This window comes from Macrotis lagotis, chromosome X (assembly GCF_037893015.1).
Source record: "Macrotis lagotis isolate mMagLag1 chromosome X, bilby.v1.9.chrom.fasta, whole genome shotgun sequence".
Classification (NCBI taxonomy): domain Eukaryota; kingdom Metazoa; phylum Chordata; class Mammalia; order Peramelemorphia; family Peramelidae; genus Macrotis; species Macrotis lagotis.
The window spans coordinates 649,703,435-649,725,271 of NC_133666.1; positions in this window are offsets into that span (position 1 = coordinate 649,703,435).

A 21,837-nucleotide genomic window follows, 5' to 3' on the forward strand; every position below is an offset into this window, starting at 1 on the left:
ATGAATTCCATTTTGAATATGGTAAATTTGAGATGCTTATCAGATTACCATAATGAAATGTCTGGGAATCAATAAACATTAAGAGCCTACTAGATGCCAGGTACTAGCTAGCCTTAAGGGAACAAATACAAAGTGCAACAATGTTGACCTTTTGGGATACAAATACGAAGTGAGACAGTGCTTTCAGGGAACTCACATTGTTCCCTGTGCAACCTGCTAGGCTCACAGATAAGTAAATACAAGCAGTTTACAAAACAATATTATAATTTGGCAGAAGGGGCACTAATAACCAGGGGAATCAGGATAGGAGATGGCTATAAAGAAGAATGGGTTTAGGGGAAAAGAGAATGATTTCTATATTGGATCTGTTCAGTTTGAGCTATCTATGGGATATCAAGTGAAGATGTCCAAAGGAAATTTGGAGATGTGGGACTGGAGTTCAGGAGAGGAATACAGGCTGAATATGAAGATTTGAGAATCATTTGCTTAGAGATGAGAAGAAGGAGAAGAAGGAGAAAGAAAGAAAGAAAGAAAGAAAGAAAGAAAGAAAGAAAGAAAGAAAGAAAGAAAGAAAGAAAGAAAGGAAGGAAGGAAGGAAGGAAGGAAGGAAGGAAGGAAGGAAGGAAGGAAGGAAGGAAGGAAGAAGGAAGGAAGAAAGGAAGGAAGAAGAAAAAGGAGGAGAAGAAGGTGGTGGTGGTAGTGGTGATGGTAGTGATGATATAACTATGAAAGCTGATCACCAAGAAAAAGGATGTTGTTAGAAAAGAGAACTCAAAACAGAGGCTGAGAGATACTCAAATTTATGGGGCTAGAGACAGATGATAATCCAGGAAAGGAAACTCAGGAATTATAGTAAGATAGACAGAAAAACAAAACAAAATAGAGCACTGTCACAAAAGCCAAAGAAGGAAAAAAGGGAATGGTCAACATTGTGAAAATTTCCAGAGAAATCAAGAAGAATAAAGACAGGTTAAAGAGTCTTCAGTCTTAGCAATCAAGAGATCAAATCTGGAGCAAAAGAAATTTCAGTTGAACAGTGAGATCTGAAACCAGACTATGAGAAGTTAAGAAATGAGGGGGAGGAAGACACAGGCAACAGGCTGGCTTGGTTTTGTTTTGCCTTTTGCCTAGGACTTTGGCTACGAATGGGAAGTAAAGATATAGGATGATAACAGGATGTCTGCATTAGGTAAGAGCTTTTGTTTTGTTTTAAAATTGAGAGAGCTTTTGACCTAATGTTGAAACCAGGGTAATAGTCCACTGGGGAAATAAGGAGGAATTGAATATTAATAATATCTAATACTTACATAGCACTGTGTTCCTGGTGGGTCTGCAAAGGTGATGAACCTGAAATCAGGAAGATTTCAAATCTAGTCTCAGCCACTTACCAGCTGTGTGATCCTGGGTAAGTCACTTAACCTTATTTGCCTCAATTTCCCAATCTATAAAATGAGCTGGAGAAGAAAATGGCAAATTTAGTATCTTTGCCAAAAAAAAAAAAACCTAAGTGGGGTCAAGTCATGGAGAGATGGACATGACCAAAATGACAACAAAACAACAAAAAGATAAATATGTTGAACCTACCCAATATGATCGCAAGACTTCCTCAAAAATTGCTTTGCAGTATATAGTAATTGGAAGAAGATGGGGGAGGAGGGACACTTAGGATTGGAGTCTGGAAATTCTCCAGGGGTAATAGGACAAAGGGGCTTGAGGGAAGAGCCAGGAAAAGGAAGAAAATGGAACCAGAGTAGAAAAAAAAGATTGAGCTGCAAGAAACCTTTCCTGATCTGTTTTAATGCTAATTTTTCAGTTGCTTTTAGTTCTCTTGTATGTATCTTATTTATACATAGTTGGTGATGTGTTGTGTTCTCCATTAGACTGTGATGTGAGCTCCTTGAGAGCTTTGAATACATTCAGTTCAGTTGTATCAGAATCTTCTTGATGCTATATGGAATTTTCTTGTCAGAGATAATGGAGTGGTTTGTTATTTCTTCTCCAACTCATGAGGAAACAGAAACAAACAGGGTTAAGTGACTAGCCCATGGTCTCACAGCTAGTTAAGTGACTGAGTCAGGTCCTCCCGATTCCAGGTCTGTCATTCTATCCACTGAGTAGAGTGGATAGAGCAGAGACTAAAGCTGTTGATTGCCTACTTGCCTGCCTGTCTCTTATGGTGATAGCGGAAATTAGTCTTAGAAGAGATAAAGAAGGATAGGCAGCTGCGATCAAAGAAACTTTCAGTTTTCTGAATCAATGTCATAGGTAATGATGAGATCAAGACTATAACCATCTCAATATGTGGAGTGAGAGGTGGAGTGAGGGTGCAAGGCATGGGAAGCGGATGATCTGGGATGCCAAGGAGTTTGAAAGGATACCTATACTCATATTAAAAATCTCCTCAACTAAGCACAGGAAGACCAAGTACTGATCTTTCTGAGAAAGGAGAGAGAATAATCCATGGGCAAGTAGAAGGTAAACAAAAACTAAAGGTCCTAATGCAAAAGAGTAAATTTTAACCTTGTAGGAATCGCTGAGACTGTAGAACCCATGTCTTGTTTCTATAGCTGTGAATGGGTAAACTTTATTCAACTGAAGCAAGATCAGTAAAGAGGAGGTGGGGGGTAGTATTAAATATTAAAAAGGTATACACATGTGAGGAAATCCATAAACCAGAGGGAGAAGAATGACAGAAAGTATTTGGGTAAAGGTCAAAGAGAAAAGAAACAAAAGTGATTTTGCTAGTGGAGTATACTACAGACCACCTGGACAGAAAAAGGAAATAGATGAGGAGTTTGGAAAACGGCTGACAAGTCTGGCACAGAGGCGTGATATAGTAGTGATGGAGGACTTCAATTATCCCAACATCTGCTGGAGCTTTCTCTCTGCCAAAAGTAGAGCAGCTAATAACTTCTTGATTTGCCTTAGTGATAATTTCATCTTTCAATATGTGGAAGAACCCAAGGGGGAATTTTTTTCTGGATCTAATTCTCACTAACAGGGAGGAACTGGTGGCTAAGATGGAAATAATGGGAACCGTGGTGGAAAGAGGGAGAAATGACCACTTTATTCTCCAATTTGTACTATCAAAATCTGGACATAATGTGAAATATACCCTAGATTTGGGGACAACAGATTTACTTTTTTTATTCCAAATTTTTAAAAACCACCAAATAGTAAATATATGTCACCTCCACTTCCTCACCTATTCACTTCTCAACCCCTCAAAATCTGGCTTCAGAGTAATAATTTGCATATGCAAAGTAGAATGGAAAAAAGAAGATTGTACATGAATCTACAATTCTATATTAAGTATAGCTTGCTTTTTTTTAAAAAAAAAAGCATGTAAGTTCAATAGTTTTCAAAGCTATCCTGCTTGTTGGTGCTTCTTTTCTGGTCTTCCTCCTAGTTTCTTCTCTGTATTTGTTTAAAAGATGTCTCAATGACTTCCTTCTTTTTTTAATAAATTTATTTGTTTAATTTTCCAACTACATGCAAAAACAGTTTTCAACATTCATCGTTTTTGTAAAGTTTTGAGTTCCATGATTTTCTCCCTCTTTCCCTTCCTTCCTCCCCTCCCCCTAATAGTAAGCAATATGATATAAATCACACATGTATAATTATGGCAAATATATTTCTATATTAAGAATGATGCTCTCTTTGCTTTTTTTTGTTGACTTATCCCTATATACTATATTCTTTCATCCTTTAATGGAAAAAAGAAAAATAAAGTTCTTGAAACAAATATGTTTAACTAGTAAAACAAATGCCCACATTGATTGTGATCAAAAATATATATCTTCTTCTGCATCTTGAACCTATCACCTCTTCTCTGTTATGAGACAGAATGCTTAATGAGAGAGTGAGAGAAGACAGAGAAAGAGAGAGAGAGAGAGAGAGAGAGAGAGAGAGAGAGGTAGCATGCTTTTTCCTCTAAATTCTGAAATATTGGTTGGTCATTATATAATCAGAATTCTAATCTTTCAGAGTTGCTTTTCTTTATACCATTATTATTGTATAAAATTTTCTCCTTGTTCTGCTCACTTCACTTTGCATCAGTTCACACAGATCTTCCTAAAGTTTCCCAAAACCATCCACTGAATATTTCTTATGGACCAATAAACATTCCATTATATTCATATGGGCACCATTTGTTTGGTCATTCCTCAATAGATGGACACCCCATTAGTTATCATATCACTCCTAAAAAAACTACTGCTATAAATATTTTTATACATATAACTCCTTATCTTCCTTCATTGATTTCTTTGAAGGATAGGCCTACTAGTGGTATATCTGGGCAAGGGGTAGACACAATTTTTGTGACTTTTAGGATATATTTCCAAATTGTTGGGAATGTTTATTTCAAAAAGGTTAGAGGAAAGAAAGGTAGGGTTCCAGTCAATAAAATTGCTCCAGGGGGGTGGCTAGGTGGCGCAGTGGATAAAGCACTGGCCCTGGAGTCAGGAGTACCTGGGTTCAAATCCGGTCTCAGACACTTAATAATTACCTAGCTGTGTGACCTTGGGCAAGCCACTTAACCCCATTTGCCTTGCAACAACCAAAAAAAAAAAAAAAAGGATAGCCAAGAGAAGTAAGTAGTTAGTAAGAGAGTACCTGACTATCCTTGATAAATTACATGACCTGGCTCAGATGAACTATGTCCTCTGGTACTGAAACAACTGGAAGATGTCATAACTTGAGCTACTGTCAATGAAGGTTGAAAGATCATGGAAAACATGAAGAGATACAAGCACAGAAAAGAGCAAACATGGTCTTCCTGATTTTCAGAAAAAGAGAAGAAACAGTCTGCAAACTCTAGGTCAATGAACTTGACTTCCATTCCTGGGAAAAATTAAGAATGGAATATTGAAGAGAACTAGTGAACAATCCAGAAAGAGAAGAAATGATTACAAAGAATCAGCATGGTGTCTTCACCAAGCACAGGTCATGCCAGATTAACCTTCTGTCTTTCTTTGGCAGTATTACTAAGTTATTAGGTAAGAAAAATGCTGGGGACAGAGTTTACCTAGATTTTAGCAAGGTTTTCGAGAAAGCAATTTACTATTCTTGAATAGAAGATGGAGAAATGTGACTAAAACAATAATGCATATTCAGAAGTGGTTGGATGGTGGGGCTCTAGAATAGTTGCCAGTGGTTCAATGTCAAGTTAGAGATTTCCAGGGAAGAACTCCAGGGATCTGTACTTGGAGCTATTACAAAATTACATTTGTATCAGTAATTTGGCTAAAGGCATAGATGGCATCCTTATTAAATTTCTAGATACCATGAAGCTGGGATGGAAAGCTAAAACAATGAATTACAGAGTCAGGATACAAAAGGATATTGGTAGATTTGAGCATTGGGATGAATTTTAAAAAGGGTGAAATTCAATAATGATAAATGTAAGAGTTTTTAGTAGGATATGACAGTCAAAAAAGCTAATGCAATCTTGAAGGGTCTGGCACTGATTTTTTCTATGCATAATGAGTATCATATTTCTTATCTTCTTAATAGGTAAGGGGAGAAAGAATTTGAAATTGAATATTAAAATTTAAAAATGAAGACAAAAAAGAGGGACAAGGAACTGACTTTCAGGAGGCAATCACCTGCTTTCATCATATCTCATATGGAGAATTGTGTTCAGTAGTAGAACCTTTAAGAAGGCTATTGATAACCTGAGAACATTCCAAGAAAGGTGACAAGATGATGAAAAGCCTTGAATCAATATCATGTGGGGATCTGTTGAAGAAACTGAAAATGTTTGACTTGTAGAAGAGGAGTTCCATGAGCATCTAGGTGGAGCAGTGGATAGAGCACCGGCCCTGAAGTCAGGAGTACCTGGGTTCAAATCTGGTCTCAGACACTTAATAATCACCTAGCTGTGTGGCCTTGGGCAAGCCACTTAACTCCATTTGCCTTGCAACAACCTAAAAAAAAAAAGAGGAAGTCCAGCAGGACTGATTTCAAGGATTTTAAAGACAGCTGAGTGGTGCCATAGTAAATAGAGTTCTGAGTTCAAATGTGACCTAAGACCCTTAGTAGTAAGTTATTTCATCTCATTTGCTTTAGTTTTTCTCATCTGTAAAATGATCTGGAGGAAAAATTGGTAAACCATGCTAGTATCTTTGCCAAGAAAACCCCAAATGGGATCACCAAGAGTCAGACATGACTGAAACAACAAAACATGAGGGTGCCTTGATATATTTGGCCAAAGAGGTCAAAAGCAGGACCAGTGGGGAGGAGTTTCCAAAGAGGCTGGTAATGGCTTGACATCAAAGAAGACTCCCTAACAAAACCATCCAAAACTGGCACCAGCCACCTCAAGAAGTGGTGGAGTCAGGAAACGAGAGGTCAAATGAGGCTTGAAGACCCCAGTCTCTTCTTGAAGATCTTCATGTGGAGGCTAGATCAACACTTCTTTGATATGCTCTAGTGCGGCATTCCTTTTCTAGATGGACTGTGGAGGTTTCCCTGAGTCTGTGATTCTGGAGAGAGTAGCTGCCCTGAAACTTTGTGGTTGCCTTGGGCACTGAAAGAGTAAACGAATTGCCCATAGTTATCTAGTCAGTGCATAAAGCTGGACTTGAACTCAAATCCTCCCCACATTTAGGCCAGTACTTTCTATGGGTCGCATGATACCTTTGAAGTCTATATAAATGTCACTTTTTTTCTTGGTCATAAAAGTTAAGACCTAGAAATGAATTGTAAACTCCTAAACTTGGCTTGACATGTCAAGCATGGCTTGACAACAGTTTATGGGGAAAAACTCCAGAAGGGAGAAGAGTTAAGAAAATCCATCTTCAGGGTCCAGCAGATAGAAAATCATTTCTGGAGTCAGTAGGATCTGAGTTCAAATCCAATCTCAGATACTTGATGCTTACTGGCTGTGTGATGCCAGGCAAGTCAATTATCCCAGATTGCCTTATAAAAAAGGGGGAAAAAAGAAAAAGAGATATATCTTCTTCCATTTTTTTTAGGTTTTTGCAAGGCAGATGGGGTTAAGTGGCTTGCCCAAGGACCCACAGCTAGGTAATTATTAAGTGTCTGAGACCGGATTTGAACCCAGGTAACTCCTAACTACAAGGCCGGTGCTTTATCCACTGCGCCACCTAGCCGCCCCCTCTTCCTCCTTTCTTTGCAGAGGTGGGAGGAGGGCTATGAATATAGAATATTATGCATATAGCTATATAGTATATAATTATATGATAGACATAATTGAAATATCAGTTGATTTTACTAGATGACTTTCTTTTTAATTTTCTTTTTCAAAATGAATTGTGATTGATATCTTTCATTTTTTATATTTCTTTTGAATATCTTTGTTATAAAAGATGTTTTGTGGAGTAGAGGTAATTATTGTTGTCCATTCTCTTCTTTTGAAGAGGACCAATGACATGAGGTGATGTCTAGGGAAAGCATAGATTTACAAATGAAGATGGAACAAAATCAAAAATGTAACCAAAAAAATTAGTTGCAAAAAAAAAAAAAGATCTGGGGGTGGCTAGGTGGCGCAGTGAATAGAGCACCAGCCCTGGAGTCAGGAATGGAGCTCAAATCCGACATCAGACACTTAATAATTACCTAACTGTGGGACCTTGGGCAAGTCACTTAACCCCATTGCCTTGCAAAAAAACTAAAAAAAAAAAAGATATGAGTCTTAGTAACTTCATTCTTAGTGAACAGAATCAACTGTGTGATGTAATACAAAAGATAGTTCAACCTTAGTCAAGATTGGACTAGAAAAAGGAAGATGCTATCTCTGCTGAACATGACCCTATTTAGATCATATCTGGAGGCCTGTATTCTCTTTGGGATGCATTCTTACATTTGACAAGCTGTATTATGTCCAGGGAAGGGTAGAGACGAAAAAAGAGGCCATGCTATATGAGGATGTTAAAGAAACTGGAGGTGTTTAGTCTAGTGAAAAGAAGTATAAAGAAGGAGGGATATATTTGGTATTCTTGAGAATTTGAAGGGCTTATTATGGTGGAGAGGAATTTCAATTCACTCTACTTGGCCCCAGAAAACAAAACTGGCCCCAACTAGTGCAAGTGGGAATCTAAACTCCTTGAAAGCTGAGACTGCTTTGCCTTTTTTGCTTCGTACCTAGCATTCCGCATGATGCCTGGAATTTAATAAATTCTTGGTGATTGATGGGAAGTCAAAACGAGGAAGATTTCAGTTGAAGGTGGAAAAACTTTCCAACAATTATAGGTGTCATAAAGTAGAATAGAGTGGGCTGCTTGGGCAGGAAGGAATCTCCCATCACTACAGGTCTCCATGGCAATACCAGAATATCGCTTGTCAGGGATGTTATAGAGGGAATCCCCTGTTTGAGGATGAGTCATTCTACCTCTGAGAATCCAAGATCCTTTGGAATCCAAAGTGGTTTTATTGCTGCCACTTCTTCCTAGACATGAGGGTCAGCTGATGGCACAGTGGCTAGAACACTGGCACTGAAACCTGGAAAACTTGAGATCAAATCCTACCTTATACACGAACCCTTGTTTACCTCAGTTTCCACAACCATAAAATGTGGCTAAGAATAGCACCTCCCTCTCAGGGTTTTTATGAGGCTCAAATGAGATAATGTTTGTAAAAATGTTTAGAGTAGAGCCTGGCACACTATTGGCACTAGATACAGAACCCTAGGAGGCAACTACTGAGTCCTGCTCCCAGTGTTCAAGGGTTCAGGTATTACCTTCTTGGTCAGATCACAAAGAATCATAGATCCAGAATTAGAAAGAATCCTAGATGCCAGCTAATCTGGAGTGTTCACTTCCACATACTATATTTAGGAAAGGGATTGACATACTGGACCAGATCCAGAAGAGGGTAAATCAACATAGGGTGGGAACTGGAGACCATGAAATTAGAGGATCAATTATAGGTTCCAAAAAGGTTTAGCCTAGAGGAAAGACTTGGGAGACAGGGGTATGGGGAAGATGAGACATAATCACTCTCCTTATATATCTGAAGATGTGTCATACAGGGAAGGCTAATTCTCCAAAGGGGAGGACCGGAGAGGGAAGTTCTAATCCATGCAGCTGTCCAACAATGGAATGGCTACAGTGGGAGGGAAGGAAGGACTCTGATATCACAAGTGTTTGATTTCAATGTATCATCCCTGTACAACCTAGCCCCCTCCCATATTCCCAATCTAACTCCCTAACATATAACTCTTTAATCCATTGGCAATGACCCTCTGGCTGTTCCTTGAACAAACTTCCATCTCTGAACTCTGGTCATTTTCTCTGACAGCCCTTGCCTGGAATGTGCTACCTCATTAATTCTGTCTAGTGACCTCCCTGGCTTCCTTTAAGGTCCAACTAAAATCCCTTCTTTTTCACTGTAGGCCTTTCCCCATCACCTTTTAATTCTAGTGCCTCTCCACTGTTAATTTAACCTATCCTATTTAACCTGTGTATATATTTGCTTGTTTCCCCCATTAGGATGTAAGTTTGTCAAGTGCCTTTTGCTTCTTTTTGGATTTCAGTGCTTAGCACAATGTCTGCACAAAGTAGGTGCTTAATATATATTGAGTGACTGATTGAAAGTCCTGGGAAAGGGACTAGGTAGTAGACACAGATTAAAGAAAACATAATTCCTGTCTCCTTTGAGCTCACACAATTGTTTTCATTTACAAGGACAAGAACCTCCTTCCAGAATGACCTCTTTCCAGATTCCTCTCCCCAACAAGGCCAATTCAATCACCACCTTCCTCCAGTTTCTTTTCTAATTGTGTCACCCTATGCAAGTAACTTATCTCTTTGAGCTTTAGTTTCCTAAAGGAGACTAATTATAATATCTACCTCATAGGGTTATTGTAAAGATCAAATGAGATTTTTGTCTTCAAAATGCTTTTTAAAGGACTAGATAAAATGCCATTAATAATTTTTTTTGGTTTTGTTTTGTGGTCCAGACCTTTGATTTCAGATATATAAGTAAGGAAATGCCTTCTACCAATGACAGCAAATGTTCTTTAAACAATCATCCTAGAAAGTTGCTTAGGTCACTAAGAGGTTGAACACTTAACCAAGCTCACACAGTATGGTCAGAGTATAATTAGAACCCAAGTCTTTTTTTTAGGGTTTTTTTTTTTTTGGCAAGGCAATGGGGTTAAGTGTCTTGCCCAAGGCCACACAGCTAGGTCATTATTAAGTGTCTGAGGCTGGATTTGAACTCAGGTAATCCTGATTCCAGGGCCGGTGCTCTATCTGCTGCACCACCTAGCCACCCCTAGAACCCAAGTCTTCTTAACAGAGTACAGGTTTCAATCTATTCATGCTGCCTCAATATACACACTGATATCTCTTCACATACCTGATCTCCCAGTGTATCAACCTCAGTATGTACCATGAACCTAGGTCTTCACATCACCATCACTCATCGAACTACTACTTCCATGATTTTAAATTCTGAAAATCTCCCCTCAGATCATCATCTCCTAGCCTTTCATGGGTAGGAACATCTTATTCCTCAGAGCAATCTTTGATTTCACCATAACCTGTAATCCCTCCATGTCTCCCTGTTCTTCAAGTCTATGGCTCCTAGTCTGGCTTCACTTTCTCTCCTTAGTAGAGTTCATCACTTTAATTATATATTGTCCTTTGGGCTCACAAAGAGTTGAATATGACTAAAAAATGACAAATACATTGTCCTCCATTCCTGATTCCTTCATACCCCTTTCAACTCTATTCTCTGCTTGCCAGTTTTCAACCCTAAACCACCCCCACCATTCACCTTCTCTACTCCTACTCCTTAATAGCTTAATGTTGCTATGGGAAGTGTACCACATACTGACTGGATCTCCCATAAATTAATATTATGTAATCTTAACTACTGCATGAAAAAAAAACTTATTCTTCCTTACTATCTCTCTATTCCCTAAAATCTCTGTTGTGAGGACTTGCCAAGCTCTTTTCCAGGCTGCTCATCCACCTATGGTGTCCATCTTTACCCAGCTCTCACCTGTGGCTCCAAGAAGCTGTAGTATGTAGGGGTCCTGCCCCAGTAAAACCATTATAGCAGACAGGACAATCAGAGAGAGAGAGGGTAACCAATGGACCTCAGACCATATCAGTGGGTTAAAAGTGGTATCTTCCCCAAGCATGTGAAGACTTCTCCAATAGAATGGGCAGATGAGAACAATTTGTTCCAATGACCATGAAAGTAGTTGGAGTGGGTGCTGTGGTGTGCTTAGAACTTTGTCAGACATTAACGATGCCAAAGTCCTCCATTGCAACCCAAGCCATCTCTAGTCATCCTAACTTTGGTCTTGCCACTGGATTCTAATGACTCTGGAAGAGATCATGAGGTGGATACAAGTCTGCCTCATTTAAATCCAACTCACAAGTCAAGATATTACCCCATGATGTTATTGGTGCTCTTCAAAAACAAAAGAACATAGCATAACAACTTCCCAGTTCTCTCAGTGACTGTTCTCAAACTTTCTCATCCCTCCTCAAACCTTCACCACCCTCTCTCTCAACAGATGATATTCCCTTCTGTACTGAGAAAATCAAGGCCACCTGTCATGAACTTTCCCATCTTATCTGCTCCATACCTGAAAACAGCTCTACAAATTCACCCTCTTCTCCTCTTTTACTGTCCCTGAGAAAGAAGCAGTCAATCTCTGGAGTAGAGCCAACCTCTCTACTTTAAAAAACAAAAACAAAAAAATCCAACACCTTCATCTGACCCCACTGTCCTCTCACACTATTATCCTCTATTTTCCTCCCCTTCACTGCCAAATTCCTAAAAATACTCACCTAAGCTTATTGTCTTCACTCCCTCACCCCACTCACTTCTGGGAGTCTTGCAATCTGGTTTTCCACTTCACCTCTAAAAAGTATCTGCTCTCCCCAAAGTTACTAACAATGTGTATATGTGTGTGTGTGTGTGTGTGTGTGTGTGTAATTTTTCCCCAAATACATGTTAAAACAATAATTTAACCTTTATTTTTCCTTAAACTTTGAGTTCCACTTCCCTCTGCCCCCTTTGTTTCAAGAGTGGATCCATGAACTCCAAAATCTTGATTTAAGGAGGACATTCCTCTTGGACATCTCATTTCCTACCTTTTTGCACTACTTTGGGATCAAGTTATATATCGTTCCACCATCCTCCCACCCTACTTTTCTGTGTCTTCTTTTCCCATTAGATTGTAAACTCCTTCAAGGGCAAGAAGGATTGAACTTTTTTGTACTTGCATTATCAATTAGCATAGTATGTGCACATAGCTTAATAAATGTTAATTGACCAAAGAAAAAAATAAAGTTTTGCATTCCAAATTCTATCCCTCCTTTTTTCCTTCCCTTGTCCTCTGCTTCCCTCCCTGAGATAATAAGCAATATAGGTTATACATGTACAGTCATGTAAAATATTTCCATATTGCCAACAGTGTCTCAATTGTTAAATCCAATGGCCTTTTCTCAATCATCTTCCTCCTTGACCTCTTCAGTTTCTGACTGACCATTGCTCTTATAGGTAATTTTTCCTTGATTTCCTCACATGACTCTCTCCTGGTCTCCTCCCACCTGACTATTGCTTCTTCTCTATCTCCTTTTGCTTGGGGCAGCTAGGTGGCATAGTGACTAGAGCACTGGCCCTGGAGTCAGGAGGATCTGAGTTCAAATCTCATCACAGACAGGTGGAATAATTACCTAGCTGTGTGGCCACTTAAGCCCATTGCCTTGCAAAAAAAAAAATCTATCAGTTTCCTTTTGCTGTATCACCATGCATTTCTTGTTCTCTTAGCATGAATAAACTATGCTAAGGCTCTGAATGGGATCTTCTCTTCTCCTTTCTCCTTCTCCTCTTCCTTCTTTTACTTCTTCTTCTTCCTCCTCCTCCTTTTTCTTCTTTCTTCTTTTTCTTCTCCTCTTTCTTATTCTTCCTCCTCCTCCTCCTCCTCCTCCTCCTCCTCTTCCTTCTCCTCCTCCTCTTTTCTTCCTCCTCTTTCTTTCTTTCTTCTTCTTCTTCTTCCTCCTCTTCCTCCTCTTTCTTTAATATTTTATTTTTTCCAATTATATGCAAAAAACAATTTTTAACATTCCTTTTTATTAAATTTTGGACCAAATTCTAATTGTCCCTTCTCCTCTTCTCCATCTTGAAAAAGCAAGCAAATTGATAGGTTACATATGTGCAGTCATGCAGAACATATTTCCATATTAGTCATGTTGTGAGAGAAGATACAGACAAAAAAGAAAAACATAAAAAAATAAAGTTAAAAAAGTATTCTTCAATCTGCATTCAGATTCCATCAGTTCTTTCTCTGGAGGTGGATAGTATTTTTCATAATAAGTTGCTTGGAATTGCCTTGAATCTTTGCATTGTATTGTAGGTGGTACAGTGGATAGAGCACTGACCTTGGAGTCAGGACAGAAGTTTGAATCCAGCCTCAGACACTTGACACTTACTAGCTGTGTGACCTTAGGCATGTCACTTAACCCTCATTGCCTTGCATCTAGGGCTATCTCCGGGCATCCTAATCCATAACTGGTCACTGGATCCAGATGACTCTGGAGGAGAAAATGAGGCTGGTGACTTAGCATAGCCCTCCTCACTCAAAACTAATTCAAAGTGCTTGTCATGGTATCACCTCTCTGATTACATGGTTTTCTTCCAGAATGAAGAACAAATGTTAATATTGTGTTGTGCTGTGATGTATTGAAAATAGTTATGTTTTTTACAGTTGATCATCATACTATTGCTGTTACTATGTATAATATTCTCCTGTTTCTTCTCACTTCACTTTGCATCAGTTCATGAAAGTACCTTCAGGTTATTTTGAAACCATCCCTCTCATCATTTCTTATGGCACAAAGATATTCCATCACAATCATATATCATAGCCATTCCCCAGCTGATGAGCATCCTCTTAATTTTCAATTCTTTACCACCACAAAAAAAGTTGTTACAAAGATTTTTGTACATATAATTCCTTTTCTTTTTTTAAGCTTAGAGATAGTTTCTCTGCTGCACAGTGACCAAGATAATTGTGATCTCTTACCTTTAGGAGTTGGAATGACCAGAAAGAAAATTTTGGGACAAATGATAAACATTAACCTAATTCACGGATGGATGGACGGACGGATGGATGACAGAAATGTGAATGGAAGCTTAGATAGATGGATACATGGAATAATGGGTGGATCAATGGGTGGAGAGATGGATGAATGGAAGAATGGATAGATGAATAGATGAATAGATATATGAGGAACCATCTCTGGTATTTTTTCAGCCAAGTAGTTTCACAATTTGAGACTCAGAATTTCTGACCTGTAAAGAGATTACATGTACTTCCAACCTCACAGAAATCTGTGTTTCAAGGTTCAAATGAGCAGGTATGCAAAGGATTCTGTGAACTTTAAATTTAAAAAAAAACTGGCCACCATTATTGTCATGACAAGAATTATCTCTCGAGGAACTAGCAATATCTAGCCTAGAGAAGATAAAACTGAAAGGAAGCGGGGGGGAGAAAAAGATATGATGGTGGTCTTCAAATACTTGAAAACATCATGTGAAAGTATTTGACTTTTTCAAAAATAGAATTTTGGCTCAGTGGGTACAGAAGATAGAGCATTTGGCACACAGTCACACAGTCAGAAAGATCTAAGTTCAAATCCATTCTCTTGAAATTTACTAGCTATGTGATCCTGGACAAGTCACTTCACTTCTGTCTTTTCAGTTATAAAAGGGGGTATAATAATAGCACCTCCTTCCTCGGGACCTAGCACATGATAGACATTTAATAAATGTTTGTTCCTTTCCCTTCTCTTACCCCTTAATGCAAGGATATTTTTCTTCACATGTTGAACTATTGAAAAGAGGAGTAGACTTCCCTGAGAGGTTATGAGGCTCCCCTCATCAGAGGTCTTAAGGTAGAAGTAGAATGATAGATCTCCTGGCTCCTGATTAGGTGGAGACCAACATGCTGGATGGTCCTGTTTTGAGATCCTGAGACAAACTGCTTAGCCATATTGAAAACTTGTGGTATAAGACAATGTGGGAGGTAGAAACAAACAAACAAAAAGAGAAAGAGAAAAGGAGAGAGAGAGAGAGAGAGAGAGAGAGAGAGAGAGAGATAGAGAGAGAGAGAAAGGGGGAAGGGAGGAAAGAAGGAAGGACAAAAGGAAAGAAGGAATGGAAAGGAGAAAAGGGAAGAAAGGAGGGAAGAAAGAAGGAAGGAAAGAAAAAAAGAAAGAAAGAAAGAAAGAAAGAAAGAGAAAGAAAGAAAGAAAGAAAGAAAGAAAGAAAGAAAGAAAGAAAGGAAGGAAGGAAGGAAGGAAGGAAGGAAGGAAGGAAGGAAGAAAGAAAGAAAGAAAGAAAGAAAGAAAGAAAGAAAGAGAGAAAGAAAGAAAGAAGAGAAAGGAGGAAGGGAAGAAGGGAAGGGGGAGGAAAGTAGGGAGTGAAGAAGAAAGGGAAAAGGGAGGGAAGGAGGGAGGGAGAGAAGAAGAGAAACTCAGAGAAATTAAATGAATAGCCCATAGTCACAAAGTTTACATCACCATGATGAATCTGATAAGGTTTATAGGAGACAGTCAGAAAGAGACAGAGAGACAGTCAGAGAGAGAACAGAGAGAGACTCCCTCCTCCCCAAGAATACCAGCCCCCATCAGTTGTCCACCCTTGCAGATGTCTCCAGGAGCAGGTGGAGGGGCCCCTTTCTTTGGAAAAAGAAAACTGTCTGGGAACCAGATGGCTGACTCCAGGCTGCCCTCTGCTCATAAGATACCTGTGGCTTGGTCTCCTGGGGCAGCCCAGGTTCTGGGGACTGACCTAGACTATAAACCTTCCCTTCCCTTCCCTTCCTCCCTCCACAGGGAGGCCTGCAGAGCCAAATCACATTGATAATGAGGTCCATGTTATTCTGGAGGAGTGCGCCTAGGTCTGGAGGTGGAGGCGGGGTTGAAGGCAGATTGCAGATATTCTAGAACTAGATTGCTTCAGAGTTTAAGAGGCAGCAGCATGGTTCATTATGGGGTAAGAGAAGGGGAACGAACAAAGAAACAACCTAAGGAAGAAGTCTTAGTTTTGTGGTCAGAGAAATCAGGAGCCCTCAATTCAAATCCTGGCTCCTTTTCTGCGTGCTATATCTCAGTGTCCTCATCTGTCAAATGAGAGACATGGACTAGATGATCTTTTAGATCCTTTGTGATTAATCTATAATCCTTTGAGGTTTGAATATATAGTGTCCCTGATAAGAGACTTTTGATGTTCAGTTGTGTATAACCTCATTTGGGGTTTTCTTGGTAAAGATATTGGAGTGGCTTGCCATTTCCTTTTTTTGTTTCATTTTTCAGGTGAGGAAATTTAGACAAACAAGGTTGCATATAAAGGAATGCCCTCCTTCCTTCTTTCCTTCCTTCCTCCTTTCTTTCTTTTCCCTTTCTTCTTTCTTTCTTTCTTCCTTTCTTTCTTTTTTTTCCTCCCTTCCTTCCTTTCTAGGCAATAGAGAGCCATTTATATTAAAGGGCTAAAACAATGTAAATCAAAAAAGAATGAAACTAAATGTGTTATTATAACATCCCATCTGAACTCTGGGGAAAAGTTGAAGAAATGCATCATTTTGCCAAAGGGAAGGACTATGGGTTTGCACTATGGTGTGTAGTGTCAAATTCTGATGTGTTGTTTGATTTTGCTGACTGCTCTCTTTTTAAATTATAGTTTTGAGGGATGGATAGCTGAGTAGGAGAGGGGAAAAAAGATATATTCTGAAATCCCAAAGATATCAATAGAAATCCATTTTTTTTAGGTTTTTGCAAGGCAAATGGGGTTAAGTGGTTTGCCCAAGGCCACACAGCTAGGTAATTATTAAGTGTCTGAGACAGGATTTGAACCCAGGTACTCCTGACTCCAAGGCTGGTGCTTTATCCACTATGCCACCTAGCCGCCCCAGAAATCCATTTTTAAAATGAGACAATTAGATATACCAATTTTAATTATGACCCTAAGATCCCCTTGAGACAACCTGTTTCAGCATGGGACAGCTACAATTTTTAGGAAATTTCTAAAGAATAGAAGGGAATAAGCTTTTAGACAGCCAAGAACTGTGCTAACATTTTACAAACATGATCTCATTTAATGCTCATAACAATTCCATAAGCTATGTGCTGTTATTATCACCATTTTAAAGATGAGGCAACTGATTTAGACAGAGTAACCTGATTTGCCCAGGGTTACACAGTAAGTGTCTGAGGCAAGAATTGAACTCAGGTCTTCCTGACTTCGACAGGAGTTAAAGTGATTTACCCAGAGTCACATAGCTAGTAAATGTCTGAGGTAGGATTTGAATTCAAGAAGAGGAGTCTACCTTACTCCAGGTTCAACTCTATCCACTGAGCCACCTAGATCTGACCAAAGTGAGGACTGTAGGACCTCCCTCACTGAGATCAGACTCTTTCTCTCATAGCCTAAGATGTGAAAGGACAGAGACCTGAGAAATGGATAAGTTCAAAGCAAAGAAGTTGGCCAAGTGGACTGAAGGTACTCTCCCACCTCCTGCACTCCAGGAAAAACATATGACTCTATGACCCTCTTTCTCTCTCTCTCTCTCTCTCTCTCTCTCTCTCTCTCTAAAATGACAATGGGACCTGTTGACTTCCTGACACATGCTCCAAGATAATCTTACAATTGCATAATTCATAAATGTGAGATGCTCAAATTTAAAGACATCTCCACTCCAAATTTTTTGGACTATTTGTTCCCAACCTGTGGTGGAGTCTTCTAAGCTGGTATTGATCTGATTAGCTACAATTGGACGCACTGTCCTTTGTTCCCAACAGAGCAATGGCACTTTGAGCCTTTTTGAGAATGAAGGATAACAACCAACAACTGGAATATATAAGGATACAGTTAGTGGAGAAGGAAATGAGGAAAGAACCCTGGGCTGGGAGCCAGGACACTTGGATTTCAGGCTGATTCAACTAATGACTTGCATTACACCTTGAGTGAACATCTTTCCTATTTTCTCTTTCATAAATGAAGGGGACAGATGCTAAGGTCTCTTCCAGCTTGTACATGTTATCATCATCACTCATTCATTCACCAAATATCAGCTGTACTAGGAGCCAGGGTAGACATTATACAAAATTTAGAGGAGTCCTCATCCATGCATTCATGAGTCTTATAGTCTAGTTAATAGAAAAGACCAAAACACAAGGTCCAGGAGAGGTTATTCTATGTTTCTATGGTCTTCTAGCTCTGACATTCTATGTTCTAAGCTTCCTCCCCAGCCCAGATAGTTCATGTTCTGCAAATGCTCCTAGTTAGACACATTCCATGTTCTATGAACTCTACCAACTATGAAATTCCATAGTCAAAGTTTTCTTCTAGCAGTGACATTTTAGGTTCTAGGTTTTAAGGGTTCTCCCAAGTCTAATATTATAAGTTCCAAGCCCTCCCATCTCTGACATTCTTTGTTCTAGCATTCTGTGTTCTGAGTTGAGACAGAAGTCATCAGTACCTTCAGCTACAAGTATTTGCCAAAGAGGATGAATGAAAAATGAAGGTCTAAGGGGCAGCTAGGTGGTGCAGAGGATAAAGCACCCCCTGGAGTCAGGAGTACCTGGGTTCAAATCTGGTCTCAGACACTTAATTACCTAGCTGTGTGGCCTTGGGCAAGCCACTTAACCCCATTTGCCTTACAAAAAAAAAAACCTAAAAAAAAAACATGAAGGTCTGAAAGAATAAATGTGCACCCTGCTGGCTAGTGAGATCAACCCTCTTTTCGTCTTGGGGCTTAGGCTCAGCACTGCTGGGGGCAGGGTGGTGGCAGGAAGTAGGAGGGAGGTATTGTGATCCTGGGCTCCAGGGCCCAGTTTCCTGGAGGCGGCTGCTGCCTTAGTGTCTGAGTGTGTGACTCACCCCCTGGTCTGTGCTTCTCTCCCCCCCCCTTCTCTGACTGTTGGCACAAACCAGATGGTAAGGCCTGTTGGGGATTGAGGGAGATCTTGGGTTTACAGTTCACATGGGGATAAGGTGAGGTCCCCTGAGCCTACCATGGACCAGCATCCATGGACACTCAATATCTGAGGTTCATAACTGGCCCCAGAGTACCTTCGAGATGAGAAATAACAATTTGGGCAGCATGTAGTCCACCAGAGTCTAGGATCACAGATCAGTGTGGAAGCCTATGGAGATCACACACATGCTCAAGCACTTTCCCAATCCAAACAGTGATATTTGTCCCCATGTATATCTATAAAACATACACAAACATACATATGTGTGTACATGAATACATAAATGCAATATTATTCTTCTAATATGTTTAATATCCTAATTATATTCTATTGTAATTCAATATATTATAAATTTAATATAATGTTTTGATATATTATTCTTCATTTGTTATAATATATAGTTCTCAAATACATGAACATGCATGCATGCATGCCATGGCACAGTGGCTAGAGTGATAAACCTGAAGTCACTAAGACCTGAGTTCAAATTTGGCTTCAAACACTTGGTGACCCTGGGCAAGTTGCCTCTGTCTACCTCAGTGTCCTCCTGTGTAAAATGGTGCCAATAATAGCATCAATCTCCCAGAATTGTTGTGAGGATCAAATGAGAGAATATTTGTAAAGTGCTTTGCAAATATTAGAGCATTACAGAAATTCTAGAGTGCCATGGTCCTTTATGTTTGAACATAGACTATATATGTGTGTGTGTGTGTCTTTTATGCTGAGTCCATGTATGTTCACATATGTGTGTTCCATTGTACATTTGTACATCCATCTAATGTAGAGGCATGGGACCCATGCATACTTCTGGGTGTGTTATTTATGTGTGATCTATTGTTCATGTATCTGTGCCTGTGTTTGTGAGCCTACTTACATTTTATTGGTATAGCCATGGCTTCCTGTGCATTTTTTAAATTTGAGAATTGAGACCTTCAAGATCATCTAGCCCAATCTTCTTGTTTTACAGATGAAGCAAATGAGATCCAGAAAGGAGCATTAATCAGCCCAAAGATAATCCAGAGCAAATGGCAATTTTAGGATTAAAACCCAGGGGTCTTGATTCCCAAGTCCTTAAAACCCAGGTTGTCAGAGCTGAGAGGGCCTTTAGAACATGGAATGTCAGATGCAAAGTCAGGTGCAGTGGAATTTAGCCAGCCTTTCTATTCTCTGACAGAGATTGTCTCAGTTTCTCCCTTTCCTGAGACCCATGGTAATCCTGGGGAGAGGTTTCTACCTCTTACATGGTGGACTGTGCCCAAAAAATCCGAGCAAGGGAATGACCTGGATTCCCTTAGCCCCCTTCTGCCACTTCCCTTGGGATATCATCTCTGTTGGTCTGCCTTGGAATCAAGCCTACCTGTTACCATGACAACTCCCACATCATGCAGACACACTGGGCATTCCCAGTCCATGGCCACAACACCCACCACCCACTATTGCATAGCCTTTGTGGGAGCTGGGGGAGGGACAGATAGACTTTCCCAGAAATATTGCAGGCAGCCTCCTGGAGTGGGGAGGGTAGGAGGGAAGAACTGGGAGGAAGAAGAGGAGCTGCCTCTGCCCGTTGTTTCTCACTCTGTCCCCTAATGATGACCAAGGACAGCAGAGTCATTTCAGTCTCCTTTTCATGGTTAGAAGATACCCAGAAGTAGCCATCCAAAAAGATTGGAGTTCATCCAACAGAGATGGTTAAGAATTTTATCTAAAACTTCTAAATCATAGATCAGAGGGAAAACAGACTTTAAAATAGAGGACACAGAATGTCAGAGCTGGCAGGGCCCTTAGAACACAGAATGTCAGAACTGAGAGAGGATCCTTAAAACATATATGTCAGAACTGAGAGGTCTTTAGAACAATGAATGTCAGGGTTGGGAGAGACCTTAGAACACAGGATATCAGAGCTGAGAGGTCTTTAGGACAAATGTCAGGCCCTGGAGGGTCCTTAGAATATAGAATATTAGTGCTAGGAGGGTCCTTAGAACATGGAATGCTAGAACTAAGTCTTTAGAACAAAGAATATCGGAGTCCAGAAGGTTCTTAGAACATAGAATATTAGTACTGGGAGGGGCCCTTAGGACACAGGATGTCAGAGCTGGGAGGGCCCTTAGAATACAGAATATTGGGGTGGCTTAGAACCCAGAGTGTCTTATTAGGGAAGGCCTTTAGAATACTGAACACCAGAACTAGAATGACCCTAAGAAAAATCTACAATATCCAGCCTTCATTTGAAACTCTCCAGGAACAATTAGCTTGCTACTTCTGAAGGCAGACCCTTTCGCTTTGGACAGCTCTGATTCCTAGAACCTACCTCTTTATACTTCCTCCCCACCCCCAGCCCCACTGCTCCTCATTCCTCCCTCTAGGGCCAAGCAAAATGCATCTAAATCTTTTACTCCATATGACAGCCCTTCAGATTCTGAAAATAGCTGTAATGTTCCCCCTACCCCCTCACCAAGTGTTCTCAGAATTAAATCTCCCCAGTTCCTCCAACCAGTCCTTAAGGCACATAAAAACAACAGAGGTAGAAGAAAATATAGAGGTCACCTAATCCAAACCCCAGTATTTTATAGATATGGAAACTGAGACCTAGGGAGAGGAAAGGTGACTCTCATGGGGCAGGGCTGGGACCAGAAGTCACACATCCTGAATCCCAGTCCTAAATTCTTCCCATATGAGCAGCTACCCTTTCTGGGAGTAGAAAAGGGGTTGGATTTGCAGTAAAGAGACCCTTGTTCTGTCATTTACAGTTTAAATGGTAGTGTAACCTTGTGCAAATCACTTCCCCATCTTATTACTTCATCTGTCAAATGGGAATGAGGCTGTAAGCTCGTTCTGCCTGCTTCCTAGGCTGATGATAGGAAAAGTGCCT